The following is a 17882-nucleotide window of genomic DNA, read 5'->3' as shown; positions in this document are numbered from 1 at the left end:
TGCGTCACCTCCTCCCCCTCAAGATCCCGATCTCCACGCTTTCTACTTGACGTCTCATATCGTGTTTTCTGTTAACTTTATAAATTAATTATAATAAAGTATAAGACAGTACAAGCCTCCGCAGTCCATCGCCTTGGGGTCATGACTGCGGGCTCGTGTGGGCTCCGGCGCTGCTGTGTAAGGCCTCACAGGTGAGAATCGTGACTGTGCCTGACTTCCGGGGGAGGAGACCTGGCTCAGCGAGCCTTGAGTCCAGAGACCGCGAGAGGCAGGGCGAGAGCTCAGTGCAAGTTCATCTTAAAGAACCCCAACTTCCACTCTGCGCTGGCGGAAACTGCCACCCGGCAAGTTTTCATTGAGTAACCCGGGGAAAGTCCCGAGGGACCGCATGGATTACGAAAATGAGGAGGAAAAGGAAAGAGCCAGAAACCGGGCGGGGGTGGCCGGGCTTTGGGGATGGGGCCCTGAGGGCACCAATGGTGGCGCCAGGCTCCCAGGCTGGGTCTGGTCCCGGTTTCCCCTTTAGTCTGGTCATAAGGTTGACCTCGTGGAGAGAACAGATAGAGGTGCTGGGCCCCGGCCATCCCCAGGCCCTGGGGAGGAATGATGTGGTGGCAGAGTGTGGGCTGCATGTCTTCTGAAATTTCCAGTTCAGGTATTTTCAAAGGGAAGTCCAACATTTCTTTTCAGGCCAGCCTCAGTGTGAACACTTCGTCCTGGGATGGGATGGGTGATCTGTGGTGCATCGAAGGGAGCAAGTGGGAGATTTTCTATTTGGTTCAAGTCACGGGCTGGGGAGGGGCCGGCATCCCAGCTCTGCTTGGAACACACACTCTGCTTAAGGCCGACCCCTGTGCAAGCTCACTGTTTTAAGAATAAAAGGTGAAAAAGAGGTGGAAAAGGGAATTAGCTAAAACCTTTCACGGACGAAGAACTGAAGGCCGTCAAAGTTCAGGGGTGAGCCCCCTGCCCCCCTGGGCCAGTCTCCCAAGGACTCAGTACCCAGGGGAGGATAATCCTGCTCAGAGAAACAGGGAGAACATTCCCACTCATCCAGAGGGAATATTCTTCAAGAGTAAAGAAGCAATAAAAAGCAATATGAATCCTATCATTGGGGAAATGGTGGAAAAATAATAGCTCAGCCCAACACATCCTTTATGCATCCATTAAAAAGCAGGAACTAGAACTAAATCAGTGGACATGGAAGGGGTGAGAAATAGTTTTACAAAAACAGGATGACAAAATCTCATATATTTGTCTACATTTGTGTGTGGGTATTTTTTACCAAGGTGGCAAGACGAGTGTAGTCTGCCGCCATGTGGACCACAATTGGGTATGTTGTCTGTAGAGAATTTAAAAACAATAACATGAGTGGCTGGAAGTGTGTCTGCTTTTCATAATCACCACGTATCAGTGACGCTGACGATGTTGGTGACGAGACCCTCCCTGCTTCCCCTCCTGGTCAGCACCACATATGGTTCACGTCAGCACCAAGACAAACAGGCACGGGCACCCGCTCACCTGGGGAGCGCTTGGGGTTGGTGTGGTGGACGGGACGAGGATCAGCGAGGCGAAAATGGAAGAGGAAACAGACAGCACTGAAGAATCATCGACAGTATTGTGATGCGATGACATCTCTGCTTTTCTCGAAAATTACTTGTATGTGCATATAAGTAAAGGGAAATTTTAAAAAGAAAAGAAAAAGCTCTTCAAAGCTCTAGATGCTCTTCCCAGAAAAACGCACACTTTTACACTGAATTCAGCGGGTTCAGACACCCGCAAGCCGTTCGTGGATCTGCTCCCCGGCGTTGGGCCTCTGCAGACCTGGGCTAGTTGGGTCTACAGTTCCATCTCTTCTGTCCCACGAGGAGCAGCTGAATCTCGAACTTGGTCAGAAGACCCTGGATCAGAAGCTTGTCCTTGCAGCCTGCTGCCCGTGACCTTGGTCAGACCCCTGAACCGAGGAACAGAGCCCTCCCCCGTGGACAGCACGCGTGGGTACCAGTCTGTGCGTGGCTCAGTCGACTTGCACGAAACGCGTCTGCCCCCCAGGCCTTCTCATCAGTGTCCGCGGAGGTGGCTGGGCAGCATTACGAGTCAGAAGCTTTGTGTATCAGCTGCTGGATCAAAGCTAGTTGGATGTAAATTTGGCCACAGCTCAAATACCTAACCCTAACTGGTGAACTGGAGCGGCCTGGAGGATCCGTGTGAACGTTTCAAAGATGGGAAGCCCCAGTGCACGGGGATGGCAGGCTGCACCGCCGCCAACGCCTCTGGAAACCAGCTGCGCCTGGCTGGTCCCCCGGCCTGCCGTTGCCTCTGTTCTCTCTGCCGTCTCTCCCGCACCCTGCCTAACCGCTCAACCTCAACGAACCAAAGTGTGTGTTGTATGTATTTTGAAAGTTTCCTCTTCTCTGTTTTTAATTTAAGAAAAAAAGAAGAGTTTAATCGTCTCTCCAAAACCTCCCACATGGCACTCAGGAGTCATGCCGTCCTTGCAGATGAGTTGTCACCGGCCAGGAATGGTGCCGCACACCGGCCGGCAGACGGGCTCTCCTGGTAGGTGCTGCTGGCCTCGAGGTCTCTGCACTCACTCTTTGGCAGAGTGGCTCAGGGGGCTGAGGGTGGCCACTCTTGGCGTGGGGGCGACATGGCTCTTGGCGGCTCCCACAGCTCTATGGGAGTCAGTGGGCCAGGGAGTCAGCTGCAGAGGGCAGGAGGCGTCCATGCTCCAGGCGCTGGGGGTTTAGTCCCTCTCCCAGCTCAGAAGGGGCCTGGGAACCCCTGCTGGGGACTCTGGTGTTTCTTTTTTCTTTTCCTTTTTTTTTTTTTGAGGAAGATTAGCCCTCAGCTAACTGCTGCCAATCCTCCTCTTTTTGCTGAGGAAGACTGGCCCTGAACTAACATCCATGCCCATCTTCCCCTACTTTATATGTGGAATGCCTACCACAGCGTGGCATGCCAAGCGGTGCCATGTCCGCACCAGGGGTCCGAACCGGCGAACCCTGGGCCCCCAAAAGGAATGTGCACATGTAACCACTGAGCACTGGGCCGCCCCGACTCTGGTGTTTCTGACTTTGGCTTCTGGCAACCTCTGCTTGGGGGCTCCGCCCACCCATATCCTGTGTGCGTGAGCACCAGGGGCGCAGTACGCCAAGGGTAATGCAGGTGTGCCTGCCTTTTCCGGGGTGGTCTGGCCACTCCTGGTTGACTGCCCCCAGCAGTACAAAGCTAAGTAGCAGGAGCTACCAGGATATGAGGCCGTGGTCCCCTCTTGATGCCAGGCCCTGTGGGCAGGGCCCTGACTCTGGGGTTTTTCTTCCTTGCCACTTGCCTGGGCCACGCGCCGGTTGACCACAGAAGCCTGATTGACTCTCCTGCTGTGGAGGGAATAGAGGAATGTGAGGCTGGGTGTCTTTCACTCCCGAGGGTCTGTAACCACTGTGTGCATGCAGGGCTGGGGCAGGACTGGACACTGTGACAGGCGGTTTGAGCTCATTGGACCCCACAGGGTCCCCAGAGATTTGGGGACTGGCCTTGTGTCTGAGCAGCCATGCAGCGATTTCCTGTGAGCTGTTGGCTCACCTGATGGAGAAGCTCCAGGTGGAGTGGTGCCGGGTTCTGTGAACAGCACTGGCCAGGCCACGAGGAGGGACCCTCAAGAGGGATGCTAACCCAGATGTGGCACACAGGCGCTCAAAGTGACGTTAACAATGAAATTATTGTGAGTCAGTCCTCTGAGAGGGAGGCCACCCCAGCCTCCTCCCGTCCTCCTCTGTGCCTCCTTTTAAACTGCAGCAAGGCTGGTCCACAGAGTTCCTGATGTTGCTTCTTATAAACAGCCTTACTGAGGTATAATTCACATAAAACTCATCCATTTTAAGTGTAAAATTCAATGACTCTTAGTAAATTTATAAATTGTGCAGTAATTACCACAACTCTGAAAGTTTTAGAAATTTTCCTCACCCTGAATAGATGCCTCATGCCCATTAGCAATCAATCCCCAATACCAGTCTCGACCCTGGGCAACCACTGACCTGCTTTCTGTCCTTATAAATTTGAGCTTTGGGGACATTTCATGTAAATGGAATCATGCACTACGTGGTCTTTTGTACAAACAAGTTTCATCCATCTGGGGCCCGTCAGGAGCTCGTTCCTCTGTCGCTGAACTGGATTCCGTGGTGTGGATTGACCCTGCTGTCCGCTCACTCAGCAGCTGATGAGCGTTTGAATTGCTTCCAGCTTTGGCCCATTACGAACAATTCTGCTGTGAACACTCACGTCCAAGTCTTCGTGTGGACACCTGTTTTCATTTCTCCTAAGCAGACGCCTAGGAGCGGGATTGCTTGGTTGTATAGTAAGTTTATATTTAACTTTTAAAGAAACTGCCAAACTGTTTTCCAACATGGCTGTTCCATTTTTCATTCCCACCAGGAATGTATGAGGGTTCCAGTTTCTCTACATCCTTGCCAACACTTATTATTGTGTCTTTTTGATTATAGCCATTTTAGTGGATGTGAAGTAGTGTCTCATTGTGGTTTCTAATTTGCAATTCCCTAATGACTAATGATGTCGAGTACCTTTTCATGTGCTTGCTGGCCATTCATTTATTATATCTACTCAAATCTCTTGCCATTATTGAATTGTTTTTTTGTCTTCTTGTTATAGAGTTTTTGGAGTTCTTTATATATTCTAGACACAAATCCTTTGTAAAATATATAATCTTTATTTTCTAGTCTGTGGCTTACCTTTTCATTTTTTCAAGGGTGTCTTTTGAAGTGTAAAAGTTTTTAATTTTAATGAAGTTCAATTGGTTAATTTGTTCTTTTAAGGATTGTGCTTTTTTGGTATTGTACCTTAGAACTCTTTGCCTAACCCAAGGTCACAAAGATTCTTCTATTTTATTCTGGAAGTTTTATAGATTTAGCTCTTAGATTTAGGTCTATGAACGCTTTTGAGTTATTTTTTGTATGTGTATGGTGTGAGGAAAGGGTCTACGTTAATCTTTTTTGCGTATGGATATCCAATTATCCCAGCATCAATTGTTGAAAAGACTATCCTTTCCCCATTGAATTGCCTTGGCTCCTTGGTTGAAATCAATTGACCTTAAATGTCGGAGTTTACTTCTGGACTCTTGGTTCTGTTCCATTGACTATACATCTATCATTAAAGCAGTTCCACTCTCTTGATCACTGTCACTTTGTAGCTGGTGTTGAAATCAGGAAATGTAAGTCCTACAACTTTGCTCTTCTTTTTCAAAGTTGTTTTGGTATTCTGTGTCCTTTGTAGTTCCACATGCATTTTAGGATTAGCTGGTCATTTTCTGCAAAAAGAGCCTGCAGGGATTTCAGTGGGGACCACGTTGAGTTTACAGATCAATCTGGGGAGAATTGCTATCTTAACAATGTCTAGTCCTTTAATCCATGACCATGGAACGCCTCCATTTATTCAGATCTTCTTCAATGTCTCTCAGCAATGCTTTGTAGTTTTCAGTGTACAGATTTTGAACTTCTTTTGTTAAGTTTATTCTTAAAGTTTTTAAAAAAGTTTGATGCTATTTTAAGTGCAATTATCTTCTTAGTTTTATGCTTTGTTGCTACTGTTTAGAACTGCAACTGCTGGTATACCGAAATATAATTGATTTTTGAATATTGATCTTGTATCCTGTGATATTGCCGAATCTTGTATCCTGTGATCTTTAGTTTCGTATTACATCATACAGTTTTAGTATTTTTGGTGGATTTCTTAGGATTGCACATAAAGATCATCTGCAAATACAGAAGTTTCACTCCTTCCTTCCTAATGCAGATGATTTTATTGCGTTGGCTGGACCCTCCAGTGCAACGCTGAATAGAAGCGCAAGAGAGGACATTCTGGCCTTGTTCCTGATCTTAGAGGAAAAGTGTTATCAATCTTTTGTCATCGAGTCTCATGTTAGCTGCAGGTTTTACAGGGATCCCCTTTGTCAAGGAGAGGAAGTTCTCTTTCCATTCCTCATTTGTGGAGATGTTTTATCTTGGATGAGTATTGGATTTGGTCAAATTATTTTTCTCAGTCTGTTGAAATGACCATGTGGTTTTTGCTCTTTATTCTATAAATGGTGTATTCCATTAATTAAATATTGGACGTTAACCAACATTTAGATGTTATACCCTCTTGTAAGCAGATAGAAATCCCTCTTGGACGTGGAGTCTTTTCATATGTGGCAGGATTTGGTTTGCTAACGTTCTGCTGAAGACTTTTGCGTCTATGTTCATGAAAGGTGTTGGGCTATGGTTTTCTTTTTCTGTGATGTCTCTGGCTATGACATCAGGATAATACTGGCCTCATCAGACGAATTGAGAAGTATTCCCTCCTCTTCTCTCTTCTTGAGTAGTTTGTGGAGGATTGGTGTCACTTCTTCTCATAAAATTGGCTAAAATCCACCAATGGAGCCATCTGGCTTTTCTTTGTGGGATGATTTTAATTATTAGTTCAATTCTTTCCTTTTTATAGGTCTATTCAGATTCTACTTCTTCTTGAGTCAGTTTTGGTAATTTACGTCTTTTTAGGAACTGTCCATTTCATCTACGCTGTCTAATTTATTGGCATGAAGTTGTTCACGGTGTTCTTTTTGCTCCTTTTAATGACTGTAGGGTCAGTAGTGAGGACCCCTCCTTTATTCCTGATTTTGGTAATTTGTGTCCTATCTTTCTTCCTCTCTTGTTGCTTTTGCTTTCAAGCACCAGCTCCTTGCCTTGGTCTCAGCCTCTTGACCTGATCCCCAGTGGCTCCCTTTGGTTGGTCGTCTACCTTGGGCTTCTCAGTCACATGAGAGGACAGAGCTACACACCTGGCACACTGGCTGGCATTAGAAAGGGCTCAGTAAATGTTAGCCTCTCCCTTTTTTGTCTTCCTGGACCCAGGGCCTACCTGGACTTTAGTAAATGCCCCATGTGGCTTGGATATGAAAGCGCCAAGTGTTTTTCTCTGATGCTGGCCTGAGTGCAGCCACACGGACGGCAGAGGCGCCCTCCTCCCCCACAGGGAGACAGACTCTCAGTGTGCCTTGGTGCAGGCACCTCCCACTGTCCCCTGTGTGGACGGCACTCTGAGCAGGGCTGGGGCAGAGTAGCGATATGGAGGCTGTGGTGGGAGCTCACCTGTGGGGCACAATCTGGGCATGGGAGCTGGGCCAGAGCACAGAAGCCAACCCAGCGGGTAGGAGCACAGGCCGGGCCGGTCCCTACCAGCGGTGTTCCGGGTTCCTCCTCCCACGTGGGTCCCGGGGCACCTGGATTTGGGCCCTGACTCACTGTCGCTGACCCAGCCTCCAGCGTGGGGAGTGGCTGCAGCGGGAATCCCAGTCAGACCTGGGAGAGGCCTTTTGCAAATAAGAAACACCAGCTCACCCTCACATCTTTGCTTTTCTGCTTTCCTGTGCCTTGGAGAGCTGTAGGAAAATGCTATTTGAATCAAATAGAATCTAATGCTGGACGCTGCTTCAGGTGGGAATGTGCTCACAAACTCGCCAGTTGGTTGGAACCACGTGGGCTTTGGCTTCTGTGCTCCTTGTTAACGTTTTTGTTCCTGTCCAGACTAGTCAGGCGTAAACAGAGGGACAGGAGCTCCCCAAGGACAGGGGTGCTCACGGCCGTCGGAGGCCTGGCCGCCAGCAGAGCTCATCTCGTCTCTTTAGCAAGAGCCGACTCGTGCTTTCACTCAAAGATGAGGAGCGTGGGTCCCACCCAATGCCGGTTTCCTGCGCCCAAGTTTGGAGAGCTGTTTGGGGAGATTCAGGAAATCTTACTGCTCTGTGACAGTCTATCAGTCTTGCTCAGAGGCATGCAAAGCCGAAGCAACACACCCAAATGTCATCACCAGGCCCGTCCAGGCCCTGTCCTCACGGAGCTCCAGGCCACAAAGGCTCTGAACTGCAGCCCCGGGGGCACCTCCCGGTGGAGCCCCAGTGGGGGCAGCAGCAAGCGGGGCCCAATCTGGTTTCCCCACCCTCTCTGGGTCCTGCCTGCTGTGTGCCCAAGGGCCCCAGAGGACAGCAGCGTGTGGTTCTACTGGGGCCACATCAACTGTGCCATGAGCCCCACCCCCCATGCTCTCCGTGTCTCTGGGGGATGAGTTGTGGCCTCATGTGGTGACAGCTGTGACAGGCCTGGTGGCTTTCCAGGCACCTCAGCTGAGTCACTAGCTCCTTCCACCTCCCCCAGGGAGCAGCGTCTCACGCTGGGAGCCACGTCCGCCTCCCTGCTCCGAGACATGGAGGAAACCAGACACGGGTGCTGGGGTCTAGTCGGGCCCCTGCTCTGATACGGGCCCTGGACACAGCTCTGCCCAGGAAGGTCCAGGTGAGCAGTCGGAGCCCCCAGGATACCGCACTGCCTGAGACCATTGTGAGGACGGGGATGGGGTCCCCCACGGTTCAGCTCCCTCCTCCTCAGACAGCCATGAAGTCCTGCCCTTGATCCAGGGTCGGGTTCAGCTTTCTTTCCCTGGAGCTGAGTTACAGAACCTTCGGTTTTGTCCCAGAATGCACTTTACTCCTGTTCTCTCCTACCAAACTCCAGTTCTGTGATTGAGGACAACTCCTCGCGTTAGGATCGAACTGGCTGACAGGATCGCAACACCATCTCAGATGGGTTGACACCTGGAAGGCACCCTTCCCCTGGGGGCAACGGAGGGAGGGTTCCCCAGGAAAGGCTGCAGCTCCACAGGGGCCTGGGAGGTGCCTGACTCGTGAGGGTCGCCATGGTCTCCACCGTGGCCCAGAAGACAGTGAGGCGACCTGCAGGCCGACAAACTGCCCCATGCACACGGCAGCTCTTGCACTGGCAGTCCTTCTGGCATGCGTATAGTAGACATGCACGCCGAGAAACAGAAGCAGTAAGAAAGTTCCCAGCGTGTGAAAGTCCGCTTCGTCCCGCCCTCACCCTCAGAGCTGCGTTCAACAAGCCCTCATGCTTGTGTTTTTCCATCAAAGTTTCTGTTTCTTACGGCAGAATTGCCGAATCTCGAATGATCTTGGATTTCCTCCTGTGGGATGTCTTCCACGGAACCCTCTTCTTTCCTTTCCTGACGTCTGCACACAGCCCTCTCTCCACGGAGGCCCTGTCCGCAGAGCAGCCCTTTTCGAAGCTGCCGCCTCGTTCTCCTGGGGCAGAGGCCGGGCCGCGTGGTTCCCTCTGGGACACACCCTGTCCTGCTCTGGTGCTCGGGCAGCCGCCCGGGCAGGCAGACACAGAGGTCATGGTAATGTTGTCGACCCTCACACAACCACGCCAGCCGTGCCAGGACAGCCCAGGTCAGGCTGCTCACACAAGCTGCACGCATGCGGAGAGAAAACTCAGGAGAAAAAGAACAATTTTTCTGGAACTTGAAAGCTGTTGGCTTAAGACACGAACTTGGCATTTGTAAGAGCTGAGCTGTGTGTTTTCACGAGACCAAAGATACAAACGTCCTGGGAGGCGTCAGGACACCCTGCAGTTCACGGCGAGGTCACTGCCCTCGCTGGTTCTGTGACAACGCCTTGTTTACATTCTGACCCCAGACTCCAACATTCCTTACGTTGTTGGGGCTTGGAGCAGAGACCAGCACCAAGTTCAAACACCCACCCCCACTGTGGATGCAGCCAGCGCCAGCCTTCAACTGGGACCCGCTGGGGACTTCGTGCCGGAGACGGGACAGAACTAACTGAGGTGCAGACAGACATCAACCCACCTTGGAGACGGCATGCCACCCCGCCACGCACAGCTGGGGCTCTGGGTCCTGGAGGGTCGAGGGGAGGGTGTCTGAGGGCTGACAGCTTTTCACTGTGGACATCCCAGGGTGGTCAGCACACTGTCTCTCTGCTCTCGGGTGGAAACGTGGGGTGCAGGAGGCTCCGGACCTGCTGCGGTCGGCTGGTCCCCCTCTCTCTCCTGATCTTGGCAGGGATCCTGGGAAAACGCCCTGTCCTCGTCTTGGGGTCTCCTGCTGCCCACTCCGGGCGCAGGGGCCTCGGACAAGCTCTGCACCTGAGGGTGAAGGGACCGTCGGGGCCCTCAGAGAGGAGTGTGGCGGAGGGAGCGCGAGGGTTGGAGCAGCCAGGGCAAAGCAAGTGAGAGGGGCTCACGGAGGAGGATTGGGTGGAGCAGATGCGGCAGGCAATGGTGATGCCGGTGGAGGGTGGGGAGGTCTGGGGTAAGGAGCAGGTGGTCCAGGCCACCCAGCCCCTCACAAATGGCAGAAGGAACGATGCTGGGGTGCTGGGCTCCCCTCATGTCCAGACAGGTCTGACCTAATTCCTCTGTGCAGGCTTTTACAGGGTGCTGAGACTCTGAGGGGGGTCCCTGGAGAGGGAACTTGAGTGGGAACCGGAGAGGAGCCCCACCCGTGCAGCAGGCGGGCAGATGGGTGGCCTGGAGCTGGAAAAGGCTGCGTGACTGACCGGAGCACGGTTGGCACAGGGCTCAGATCAGGGCTGGTAGGTCAACCTTGAAGGCAATGTGACTCAGGCCCAGCCCGAGACGGGGTCAGAGCGAGAAAGCCCTCTCCCTCCTCAGGTCTGGCTCTAGAAGTGGGCTCCTGGCTCTGTCTTGGGAAGTGGGCACGTGTTATGGGGCTGCTAATGGGCAGCGTGTCCACGGGCCCAGCAGGGGCATCAGGGTGAGGCCTCATCAGGTCCCCACACTGCGGGGAAGGCCCACGCCCCTCAGGGTGGACTGAGGCCCTGTAGGTCCTGGCCCCAAGGGGAAGGCCTGGTGTCCCCTCTGAGTGGAGGTCGCTGGGGAGGAGGAGGCAGGGCTGCACACTCCGTGTTGGCTGACTTAACCCTCGGATTTCCTGAGCCGAGTCCTCACGGCCCCAGGCCTCTGTAAGGAAGACACTGTCAAAAAGAATTTTTTCCATTGTGACCTAAAATAGGAGGTTATTAAATGTTGAGAACTGTCACCATATTTACCCGACTGGTACATCTGCTCACCTCCCCACTGGCTGCTTTTCCAGCCGCATTGTCCTCGTCACCGTCTCTTTCCCCAAAGCGCCACCACAAGAGGCTAATGGGGACAGTCGCGGCTCCACCCCGCTCTCTGTTCCCCATTTCTCTCCACTTCTTGTTAGGTCTGGGCTGGCCTCTTCCTTTTACACGTCTCATGCCCTTGATTTGGCCGTGTCCTGCCCGGAACTTTTGTATGATTAAAATTCGTGATTTGAAAAGTGCGTGTGAGAGTGGCTGGCCCTGGTGCTGGGGGCGACGTCAGCTGCGGTCCCGTTCAGCCCTCAGGGGTGCGAGGGCGTGGACCCGTCACCCACCTGCAGGCGGAGCTCAGTGGACACCGTGTGGGGGCAGGTTGCCCTGCGGCTTCCCCCCACTTCCAGATTCACCCCTTCTTGTCCTGCCCCTTCCCTGGACATCCAGCCCAGGCAGATTTGTGGCTGTGGGGCTGCTGCCTGCTGGTGCCATGCCCAGTGCCTGTCAGGTCCCCAGCTGTGGCACTCACTGCTCCTCCAAGCACACCCAGTGCTGGCCCATCCTCCATTAGGGAGTGGGGCATCAGTGGGTCTGGAGGGACCGGATCTCCACCCCGCTCTCTGTCGACTCCCCCCCCACACCCCTCCAAGGGAACCTCCCATTTCTACACTTGTGACAGTCTGCCACGGGTCTCACACTGTGCTGGCTGTGACGCACTCTGCCCCCCAGGCTGAGGATGGAGCATCAGGAGGGGTCCCGCCCTGGGGCTGGAAGGGCTCCCTCCACCTTGAAGTTGCTGGGAGTCCCAGGAGTCAGGGAGCGTAAAGGGGCCTTCCGGAGCCTTCTAGGACCCAATCCAGAGACTTGTCCTCAGAGAATCACCACCTGGAGATCCTGGAATTTGTCCTCTCCCAGGGAGCAAGGGGCCGTGAGGTCCATGAGGCCCCCCTGATGGGGGGAGGGGCAGGTTTTACAAAGAGGAATCTTGGCTCCTTGCCCCCTTGGCATGTTCCCTCTCTTCATCTCCCTAGTCCACCCTCCAGCTCCTTAACGAGAACACCTTTCCCGCTCCAGAACCTCTTCAACCCCCAGCAGCCACACATGTCACAGGAATCCAGGTGCCCAGACCAGCCCTCTGGTTAGAACCCCTCAGACAGCAGGTGACAGTGGGGTCCCTGCCTCCACTCCCCACAGGCCCTGGGCCCCTCAGCAGGTGACAGTGGGGTCCCTGCCTCCACTCCCCACAGGCCCTGGGCCCCTCAGACAGCAGGTGACAGTGGGGTCCCTGCCTCCACTCCCCACAGGCCCGGGGCCCATCAGACAGCAGGTGACAGTGGGGTCCCTGCCTCCACTCCCCACAGGCCCTGGGCCCCTCAGACAGCAGGTGACAGTGGGGTCCCTGCCTCCACTCCCCACAGGCCCGGGGCCCATCAGACAGCAGGTGACAGTGGGGTCCCTGCCTCCACTCCCCACAGGCCCCGGGCCCCCTCAGGAACAGGTCACACCATCGCTGTGATCCTTAGTGTGTGGCCCCTGTTTCAGCCCAGAGCTGTTGTTAACGTGGGGGCAGTGCATCAGCTCAGACGTGAGTCAGCCCCAGGGTGCCCACCATTGCTCCTTGGTGCCTGTCTGCATCCTAGACTCTCACAGGCCCTGGTCGGGGCAGCTGGGCCCTTTCCTGGGACAACTTTTACCTGAGATTCAGATAAGCATGCTTCTTATTGAATACGTCAACTGAACTCCTTAAAATAGTAAAGCATAACTAACAAGAAACCTTTCTGGTAAAAGACGATGTGTATACTGGGAAGCTTTTAAAAAAGTGTGTCTATACAGATGAGCATCATTCTCACTAATTCTCACCCACTGTCAGTGACAACTCGGTTCAGCCCTGGACTTATTTCCCCTCAACTCACCTGGAATCCTCCAGAGTCACGGGGTTCCGGGGACGGCCTTTTTGGGAACTTATTCTCCATTCTTTTCAGTGCCTCTAGTTGTTTATTTAGCACCTATTATGCAGCAAGTACTGAGAATAAAAGTATAAAGAAGACATAATCTTCATCTTTAAGGAAAAGCGAAACACAACATAAAGTACCTAAAACCCGTGTAGATAGGAGATCGGAATCCTATTTGTCAATTCATTTTTCTCTAATCAGAAGGATGGAATTTTCTATTTCCTTAAAAGTCGTCTACACGGGGGAAGACAGTACATTCCATGGATGTGGAGAGTTTCAAGAACACTGGGACTCTCCCACGGTCCCTCCACGTGAGCGCCCAGGGGGGCCACGTAACAGAGAGAGCGACTGGAGCCCGTGTTCCCCGCACCCACTCGGCTCACACAGCGCTGGCGAGCTCCTGCTGTCCCTGCTTGGTAATCTGGTGAGTCTAAAATGCTCTCACTGGGGTTTTATCTCAATTTCCCTGATTGTCAGTTTCACCAATATATCGGGTGGCCGGTGTTTCCTGGCCTCTGGGTCTCCTGACCACCTCAGTCCTGACTCACGGCTCTTTGTGGTTTCTCTGCGAACCCTCATCGACTAGGTGGTTGCAGACACTTTCTCCTCACTGGTGACCTGCCTGTCACTCTGCTTTCGTCTTGCGATGAAGTTCTTAATTGGGATGTGGTGGAACTTAGCTTTTCCTTCTTGATTTTCCCTTCCAGCCTGTGTTGCAGGAAGATCTTCTCTTGAAGCTTTTACTTTCAAAGTTTTGTTTTTCACATACAAGTGCTTATCCATCTGGAAGCAATCTTTTTGTGTTTGGTTTAAGATAGGGATCCGGTTTCTCTTTTTTACACGCACAACCAGTTCCCTGGCACCGTGCACTGATCGGCACTTCAGCTCTGTCGTGCGCCAGCTTTCCGTCCGCTAGTGGGGCTGCCTCTGGGTTCCCTGTTCTGCCCCATTGGCCAATTCCACGCCATCCTCGTCCCTATAGCAGATGCTGGGTCTTGTGTCCTAGAGGGCAAGCTTTCCTGGCTGTTCTTCATTTGCTCACTCACTCATTCATAATCATTTATTGAGTGCCTACTGTATGTCAGGAAGCTTCCAGGTGCTGGAAAAATGTCACCTGCCCTCTTCAAGCCTACATTTGAACGGGGTTGTGTACAGGTGGAGGAGGCACAAGTGGAATTGAGAGTGATGGTGGGGAGGGGGCTGTAACTTAAATGGAATGGTCTGGAGCAAAAAAAGGGCTTCTCTCCACAGCATTCCCTCCCGACCCCTGTAGGTGTATCTGCAGGATTGTATTTGGTCTCAGGGAGAAGGTGTCCCTCTGTCCCCAAGCTCCCTGGGCCCCACACCTCTCCCTGGCCTTGTCTTGCAGAGGCTCCCCTCCCTCCTGCGAGGCCAGCCCCATGGATGGCCCATCTCTTCACCCTCTGGACAAGCTCAGCTCTGCCCAGACTAACGATGGCCCTTCCTTGTCCCTCTGTCCCTCCCCGAGCCACTCTCCTCTGTGGGGCTCCCGTGTTCTCCACGTGCCGTGAGCAAGACATCCACAGTGGCCTCTGCCCCTTCCTCCCCACTCCACACCGGCCACTCCATCTGCTCCAGGCACACCTTTCTGTGGTGGCTCTACCCCCGGCGTCCAGCCCCAGCCCTTGGACTTTTCAGTTGTGCTATTTGGACCCCGCCCCCTGTTCTCTGGGAGCTCCTTGCCCTGGTTCTCGTGACCACCAGTTCCCAGTCCCCCTCGCCGTGGCCCCTCCCTCCTCAGTGTGCCCTCCAGTCCCAGGGTGGGGAGACCTGCCCAGGACACGTGGAGGGCTCGCCTGGACAGAGGAGGGGCCAGCGGTGGTGGGGGTTTGTATGAGGTGGCTCCACCTAGGTTCTGCCTTCCCACTCTGGCCCCCTCCCGTTGCTAACGTTTATTAAGCATCACTGTGTGCTGGGGCTGGTTCTGGCGACGCCCCTCTCTCGAGCGTTTCCCTGGTGTCCCCATGATTTCGGCTGCTGTCTAAGGGCGTGGCCCAGATCCACACTGTTTCGGGATGGATTTTGGCCGCCATGGTCCTCTGGGTCAGGCTGCGGCCGGAGCCTGGGAACCGCTGTGCAGGCCGGGTGCCTGGTGTCCTGCGCCCGAGGGTGCGGATCAGGCCCAGCCTCAGCTGCCTCTGCCGCCAACTCAACGCTGGATCCAAGGGCGGCTCTGCCTTCTCTTTCGTTCACATCCTGCTTCATCATCTGTTTGTCAAACGTGGATTTCTCGATTTGCTGTCCTTTGGGCTGGGAAGGCCTGATCCCCCAGCTGTTTACAATCCATCATCCAGCACGTCTTCCATGTGGTGGTCACGCTGCTTGCGGCTGGGAAGAAGAACCTCGGGACCCAAACACCGGGCTTTCAGCCTAATCAGCCAGCGCGGTTCGCAGCGTCGGCTTCATCACGCTGACGGCAAACTCGCACAACCCTCCTTGTTTGCTCTGCCCTCAAAGTCGCTGCTGTCGTAGAAATGTTGCTCTTGGTGGGTGGCCCCTGGGAAACAGGCAAGCGGTGTTACCTCGGCACTAAGCTGGGGGCACCCATCAGAGGCACCTGGAGGGATGCGGGAAGCTGGGCTGACGCCTGGGGCAGGTGACCACCTTCACCTGGGCCTCTGTGACGCTGCTCGACCCGTGGTGGGCGCAGCGCAGGGGTCTCCTGTCCAGGAGTCCGCAGTTACCTCCCCATAGAGCACAATCTTTTCCCGGCAGGTAAATGGGCACAGTCATAGACGGGTAGGTCAGAGCTGTGAAAATACAAATAGCTGATAAACATGAAAAAAAATGGGCTCAGCAGTAATCAAAGAAATGCAAAGCAGAACAGTAAGGCCCTTCCTTTTATCCTGCGTGCTGGCCACTGTGGCCACAGAGAATCTTGTCCGGCACCCCTTTCTGGGAAGAAGTATACACCTCTGGACCCATTCCTTCTCCTCTTGATAAGCCATCCCGAGGAAGACAGATGCGGACAAAGATTTACGCACCAACACGTTCTCACAGTATCGTTTATAATGGAGAAACAAGACACAACATGGTGCCCGACATAAGGGCTGTGACCAGCTCCATTCCCTGTGCTTCCTGCCATGTTTTAAGCTCCACGGGAGCAGACACTGTGTCTCCGTTTGTCATCCCTGAACCCCCAGTCCAGCTGGTGCCTGGCTCTTAGGGGGCACTCAAAAATAACTGTCGAGAGAATGAATGATGGAATGTTGTGCAGCACAACAAAATCAGGTGGAGGAAGAGGTCTGAGATTAGGGAGATGGCTGTAGCAAGACTGGGAAAAGCATGATGGGAAAATCCTGTCACCGGTTCTGGCAGGTGACTGCCAAGGGCGAGAGGGAAGCATCTGTGTGTGGATGGGGTGGTGCTTAGCAGTGTATACATTTGTCGAAACTCATGGAACTGCACTTAAGATCTATGCATTGTACTGTATGTAAATTATGCCTAATAAAGTCAATTCAAAATGTATAATGTAAAATTCTATATGGACCTTTCCCTCATGTTACAATATACAGGAAAAAGGCAGAGGAATATGCTAAAATGCCACTAACTGTCCTTAGGGGAGGTGGGATCTGGGGCAGTAGACACTGTCCTCTTCATACTTTTGTTTTCTACAATAGGCACTGTGGCGGGTGGGACGGCAGCCCCCAGAGAGACACGGCCATGTCCCCACAGCCGGACCTGTGACTATGATCTATATTTGGAAAAACGATCTTTGTGGCTGTAATTAAGGTCTCAAGATGAGATTATCCTGGGTTAAGCCTGGGTGGGCCCCAAATCCAATGACAAGTGTCCTTATAAGAGACAGAAGAGACGCATGCACGGGAGAAGCCACGAGAAGAGGGAGGCAGAGACAGGAGGGATGTGGCCACAAGCCCAGGGAGCCCCCAGCAGCCGGAAGAATCCAGGGAAGACCCTCCTTCGAGCCTCTGGAGGGAGCATGGTCCCATGGACACCTTGATTTCAGGCTTCAGGTCACCAGAGCTGGGAGAGGATAAATTCCAGTTGTTGAAAGCCCCTCCGTTTGTGGCAGTTTGTTACAGCAGCCCTAGAAAACGAATACAAGCATGCAAAACCCCTATAACCAGAAAAAGTGTAAAAATGTTTAATTAAAACAGTAAAAGGCAGAAACACCTACAGAGGATAAGCCAGGCCCTGTTCCAGGGACGGGAGGAGCAGAGGCCACAGCCAGCTGAGGGATGGGCACCGTCCCCTCCTGAGCTGCCCCCCATCGGGCCTCGGCTCCCGCTGCCCCTCCTTTGCTCTTCCACTTCCCTCTCTCACCTCTCCTGTCTCTCTTTTCCGTTTCCTTTTGTCTTCTTTCTCTTAACTGACTATAATACAGAATAAAATTACAGTTTTAGCGTGGAATCGTCCTTCCTGGATCAAGTTTTGTGTGCCTTAGTCTTGATTTTGAAGTTGCTCCGACCTTTCCTTCCCCTCATCTCCCATGGGCCACATCTCCCCTCCTGGCCTCCACCCTCTGCCGGCCGGCACCTCAGGCCTGACCTGGCGCCCCGGCTGCTCAGCCTCCTCCAGCCCAGCCTCCTCCAGCCCGGCCTCCACGCCCGTGAGAGACCAACTGGCTTGAAGGACCTTTTCCTCTGCAGCTGCTGCCCGAAGACCCCGGACCACTCCCACTGCGGAACTGAAGTTCAGCTCTAGCGCCCGGTAACTACCCATTTCCACAGTGCATCCCCACCCTCCTGAGTCCTTAAATTTGACTTTTCGTGGACAAAAGCACTAAAATTGATCTATGCCTCGTTCCCTGAACGTGTCCTCTCCCCACTCCCCTGGAAGCCTCACTCCCTTCGTTTTTCTAACTGAGATGGTGCCCCGACCAGCACGTCAGCCTCAAGTCCGCTCTCACCTGTCCCTCCAGTGTCTACCCATCTCCTCGCTGAAGCCAGGGCATGGCACCCATGCCCCATTCTCCCACCCTCCCCACTTTCTGTGTCTTAAGGAAG

This window comes from Equus caballus, chromosome 11 (assembly GCF_041296265.1).
Source record: "Equus caballus isolate H_3958 breed thoroughbred chromosome 11, TB-T2T, whole genome shotgun sequence".
Classification (NCBI taxonomy): Eukaryota; Metazoa; Chordata; class Mammalia; order Perissodactyla; family Equidae; genus Equus; species Equus caballus.
This window is presented reverse-complemented; position numbering follows the sequence as displayed.